This window comes from Meriones unguiculatus, chromosome 9, assembly GCF_030254825.1.
Source record: "Meriones unguiculatus strain TT.TT164.6M chromosome 9, Bangor_MerUng_6.1, whole genome shotgun sequence".
Taxonomy (NCBI): Eukaryota; Metazoa; Chordata; class Mammalia; order Rodentia; family Muridae; genus Meriones; species Meriones unguiculatus.
In genome coordinates this window covers 96927898-96933897 of record NC_083357.1, presented here as the reverse complement: position 1 = coordinate 96933897, position 6000 = coordinate 96927898, and positions in this window count along the sequence as shown.

Here is a 6000-nt window from a genome sequence, read left to right as displayed (position 1 = left end):
GCTTGCCATTGAATTATTGTTCTTTCTCTCTCTCTCTCTCTCTCTCTCTCTCTCTGTCTCTCTCTTCTTCCCTCCCTCCCTCTCTTCTTCCTCCCTCTCTCTCCTTCTTTCTGATAATGTTTAAAATATCTTGATGTTGGAGCCAGTGATATGACTCAGAGAGTGAAGGCAATTGTGGCCAATCCTGATTGTCTGAGCAGATCCCAGGATCCTCATGGTGGAAGGAGAGAACCAATTCTCAAGAGTTATTTTCTGACTTCGTACATATGGTCTGACATAGATATGTATACACACACACACACACACACACACACACACACACTAAATGTAGTAAGATTTGACCTTAACCAATTCCAAATAAGAGTCTTTTTCTATTAATAAAAATAAATAGAGAAAAAAACCTCTGCATCAGTTTCTAACAACCTTCTAGAAGATAAAGATGGCTTTTCTCTTGGTTCCTTGAATTCTTTAATGCCCATTCCTAACACTATAACTGCATATGCCGTACTATTTCACCAACAAGGGAGCAGTAAGCTGCTTCTGTGAAGTTCTGGGGCCTTTCCAGCAGACACAGGGTGTCCCTTGGAACAGCTAAGCTAAGCATTGTAGTCCAAAGACCAACATAAGTAGCTGACATTGGCTATACTTAAAACTCTATGGTCATTGGTTGACATCTAATGTAATTTTTTATAGATGACAAGTTATAACTTACCTTTGTTTATTTTTCAACCATCTAAAAATATAGATACACATAAAAAAGAAGCAGCCCAGATTTGACTCTTGGGCAGTAGTTTAACCCCTGTATTAAGATGTTTTTTTTTTTAACTACCAATTACTTCTATAACATCAAAATTAATAGGAAGGTCTTTCATTTTTTCCCTTGTCCTTGCCCAATACTGGTCCACTGGGCCATCCCCTTTCGAAGCATCTTCGCCATATTCTATACTCCCTTCCCTACACTGCCTTTTCCTCCTCTCCAATGTTAGTTTTTGTCTCTTCACAAGACCTCAGCTCCAGCTGCCTCTTCAGAATAACCTTCCCCAAACTCCTTTTTCTTCTACTGTTCTGCCCCACCAGATAGGGTCACGTATACTCATGGCCTCAACAATGAAGGTAATGTCTTCCTTCTTTGATCCTGATTTTCTTCTGAGCCTTAAACTCAGCCATACCTGATTTTTTCCTCTGGCTATGCCACTAATTTCAAATAGTACCTTCTCCATACAAGCCAGCACTGGGGAACAAAGCTGTCGTTATAAAGCAACGATGATATATTCATTTGTCTAGATTAAAAAAAAATCATGGACTGAAAAGATGGCTCAGTGGTAAGGTGCTTACTATGCAAGCCAGAGAACATGAGTTTGATCCTTGGAGAGACAAAAAGAGACAAGTGACAGCACTAAGTTGTCCTCTGACGCAGAACATACCCACATGAAAACACACATACAATAATGATAATAAGAATAATTTTTAAATCAAAGAAAATTCACAAGTTATCCTATCCTATGTTGATTAGATAGTCTTCTTTCTCTCTCCTCCCTACACACACAAACACACCACAAACCACACATACACACACTGTACACACACACCACACACACATACACCACATGCACACACACACAAATCACATACATACACAACAAACAGACACACACACCCCACACCACACTCCACACACACGCACACACGCACACGCACACGCACATATATTGCCGAGTCTATCTCGTCTACCTTGCTCCTCTTCCTCTCCGATTCTCGATGCTTCTCTTCACCTCAAGAGGGTACCTGCTCTTCACTACAGCCCCCACGTTTCCTTCGCTGTGGCTTCACACTGAGGTTAGTTTCTGATCATGAGCTTAGGGCAATAACAACTTCATACTTTGTGGGTCGGTGGCTGCCTTCCCATCTTTTGTTCATGTTCTCCTCCTGTCCCCACCATGGGCATGGTCCTTGGGGATAATTCTGTTTAACTCAGTCCTTAAGCAGTGCCATCTGCTTCTTGCCACGACTCTAACTGAAACATAAGCTAATCATGTTCCTCGGCCCACCCACTCCTATCCATTCCAGGCTGGGCTAGACTGACACAGCTTAGTCACAGATCTGACTGTAGGCCAGGGGCAACCTGGAGAAGCTTTCCAGATAAAGTCCCCTCCTCTGCATTTGGCTGACAAGCCTTCCAAATCTGTGGATCTGGCCCTAGCAGCCACATCAATATTCCCTTCCTTAGATGAAAATATTCTCTTGTTTCTCAAGTAAATATGGCTACTTGCTCCCCTCGCACCTACACCCTGCCCCCTTGCTTTGCATTCCGTGTTCTGCCTGTAAAACCTTTTTACTCTTTGGCTAAGCAAGTCTTACTTCATCAAGTGAAAGCTCGGCTCCTTTTGCTGTGGAGGTTCCAGCCCATACTGATCCTCCTCATCCAGTGGTCTGTGCAGTTGAAGGACCGGACACCAGTGCCTGCCTGCCTCTACTCCAAAATGAAATTCTTTCTGTGTGTGTCTGTCTCTGTCTCTCTCTCTTCCTCACTCTCTCCTTTTTCCCCTTCTCCTCTTCTTCCTCCTCTCTCCACTCTCCCATTCTCAAGTATATAAAAGTTCAAATGGTTCTGTTGCTCTCCTTGTGGAGCTCCTTTCCCCTCTAGGTCTTTCTATCTACCTCTTTTTTCATAAGATTCCCTGCACTCATTAAAAACAAAGAAATCATGAAATTTGCAGGCAAATGGTGGGATCTAGAAAAGATCATCCTGAGTGAGGTATCCCAGAAGCAGAAAGATACACATGGTATATACTCACTTTTAAGTGGATACTAGACCTATAACATAGGATAAATACATTAAAATCTGCAAACCTAAGGAAGCTAATAAAGAAGGAGGACCCTGGGTAAGATGCTCAATCTTTATTCAGAAAGGCGAATGGGATGGATATCGGAAGAGGGAGAAAACAGGGAATAGGACAGGAGCCTATCACAGAGGGCCTCTGAAAGACTCTACCCAGCAGGTTATCAAAATGTGCTGAGACTCATAACCAAACTTGGGCAGAGTGCAGGGAATCTTATGAAATAAGGGAGAGATAGAAAGAACCTGGTAGGGACAGGAGCTCGCAAGGAGAGCAACAGAACTAAAAAAATCTGGGCACAGGGGTCTTTTGTGAGACTAGTATTCCAACCAAGGACCATGTGTGGAGATAATTTAGAATCTCTGCACAGATGTAGCCCATGGTAGATCAGTGTACAAGAGGGTTCCCCAGTAATAGGAACAGGCACTGTCTTTGACATGAACTAATAGGCTGGCTCTTTGATCACCTTCCCCTGAGGGAGAAACACCCTTACCAGGCCACAGAGGAAGACAATGAAGCCAGTCCTGATGAAACCTAATAGACTAGGGTCAGATGGAAGGGGAGGAGGACCTCCCCTATCATTGAACTGGGGGAGAGGCATAGGTGAAGAAGAGGGAGGAAGGGTGGGGTTGGGAGGGGATGGGGGAGAGGGTTACAAGTGGGATACAAAGTGAATAAACTGTAACTAATAAAACTAAAATAAAAAGTTAAAAAAAAAGATTCCTTGCATTCTACCCAAAGTTGGGCTATGAGTCTCAACTTCTGCTTTAATATCCTGCTGGGCACAGGGGTCTTCTCTGAGACTGATACTCCAACCAAGGACATGCGTAGAGATAACCTAGAACCCCTGCACAGATGTAGCCTATGGCAGCTCAGTCTCCAAATACTGATCAGTCTGCAAATATCTCTGACATGAACTCAGTGACTGGCTCTTTGATCACCTCCCCCTGAGGGAGAAGCAGCCTTACCAGGCCACAGAGGAAGCCAATGCAGACAGTCCTGATGAGATCTGATAGCCTAGGGTCAGCTGGAAGGGGAGGAGGACCTCTGCTATCAGTAGGCTGGGGAAGGGTCATGGCAGAAGAGAGAAGGGGGGTGGAATTAGGAGGGGATGATAGAGGGGCTACATCTGGGATACAAAATGAATAAATTGTAATAAATAAAAAAAATAAAGTTCAAATGGGGGCCTTTGGGCCTCAATATTCCTTCCAGAAAATGACTTTTATTACGTGCAAGCCAGAGTCCAAGGACCAGTGATAGAAAGATGCCTTGGAGATGACATTCTCAGTAACTACAGTTCATGCAAAGGGAGACTGCGCTCATTTGAGATGTACAGATGAAAATGAGAAGTTGCAGGGACTGAAAAGATGCTTTCCAAAGATGTTGAGGCCCAGACATACATTAGAAATGCATTTTTTAGTTCTTAGCTCTGGGAATTTCATGAGGTATTTAGTATGTGTACACTACCTGCTTGTCTTTAAGAAAGTAGAAAATCAAGCATTAAAAAAGAGGTGTGAACGTTTACTTCACAAATAAGTTGAGCTGAGTACATCACAGCACATGCCTTTAATCCTGAGCACTTTAGAATCAGAGGCAGGCAGATCTCTATGAGTTCAAGGACTGCAAGTTCTAGTTGGAGAATTTCAGGACAGCCAGGGTTCCATAGAGAGACGCTGTCTCAAAAAAGATTCAAAAATAAAGAAGTTGATTTCCTTCCATCCACAGCCTGCTTCTTCGCTACTCTCCTGAGTGCAAGATGGAGGCAAACTCAGACAGAGAAAGGAACAAACAGGCACGTGGATAGTCAGAGGGAGGAGGAAATTGTCAGCAACTAGTGATGTCATATTACTGTTGCTTCCTAAATGATAGATGTGATTGCCCAACGGTTCTACATTTCACGATAGTTTCTCCTTTAGTAAATACTTTCCCCAGAGGCCGTGGGGATAGGTACAGAGTGAGGACAGGCACCAGATGCACCCCTACCCTAGCCGGTCCCCTCCTGTCCTCCAATTATACACATGGTTTCAGTTTGTAAATCACCATGGTAATAGCATGAAATAAATAACTTCTACAGTTCGATAGAGGGAAAAAACTCTGACAATCAAAATGAATAATTGGGAAGTAAGGGCTGCCGTACTACGTCCATCCAGATTGCTATTAATAAATAAATATGTGTACGGGTACCTGTCCCCGTCTCTTAGAGGAAAGAAGGACAAACTTACTCATATGGAGAAAATGGATTCATTGATTCAAATGCAGTATTTAAAATAAGAAAGCTGCCCTCGGGTCTAATAGGGGGCCTCTGCCATTTATACAAAATGATGCAGCACACTTCAGATAAAAACAAGCTAATTTCTTAAAGAAAAATTTTAACAAGAAAAAAAGATTTCCTCACAGGTTAGGGTTAAACATAAAAATTAGTGACTAAAGTGAAAACAATCATGCTAAGAAATGGTTAACAATGTCTTGCAAGGTTGGCCAGGGCAGGATTCATGAAGGGAAAGTCTTACGTTCAGTATTTTAGCTGTAACCTTGATAAAGAAAGCCAACAGGGGCTTTTACACAGCCCCTTACAAGCCTGTGTTATCCTTGGGGTTTCTGCAGCCAATGAAAGTTTGTCACGGTGATGTAATGCTCCTGAGTTGTGCTTCAGCCCGGAGTATGTGGTCACCGGGTCTCATGCCTGAAAGCTAGGTAAGTTTCTGAATCATATTTTTCTTTCCAGCCTGTTCCTCTGCGAAAACTAATTCCAGCAGAGAGATCGTTTGTTTCTGGTCTATTTTACTATCTCTGAACATTTTTTTAAACGTGGGCTGGGTTATTATAGAATTGGAAAGACAGCTGGTAAACAAAATGATGGGATCTTAGAGTCAATTTTCCTCTGTTATTAGTCTGAAGGCTTTTACTCCTCGGCAATTTGTCATCACTTCAGAGAAAAAAGAGCAACAAACATTGGTGTTTTATTTGTTAAGGGAGCCTCAGTCATTTAGCAAACAAGTTTTACTAGAGAGAGATTTTCAGGGAGATGGAAGAGATGTCTTTTGAAAGGTTGACACTGGATGTGGCCGATATCATTGAGTGAGTCTCATTGCACTGTAAGCAAAGTTTCAATATCTATTATAAATAGAAAGAAAGTACATGGATTTCATACTCCCAGAGTTTA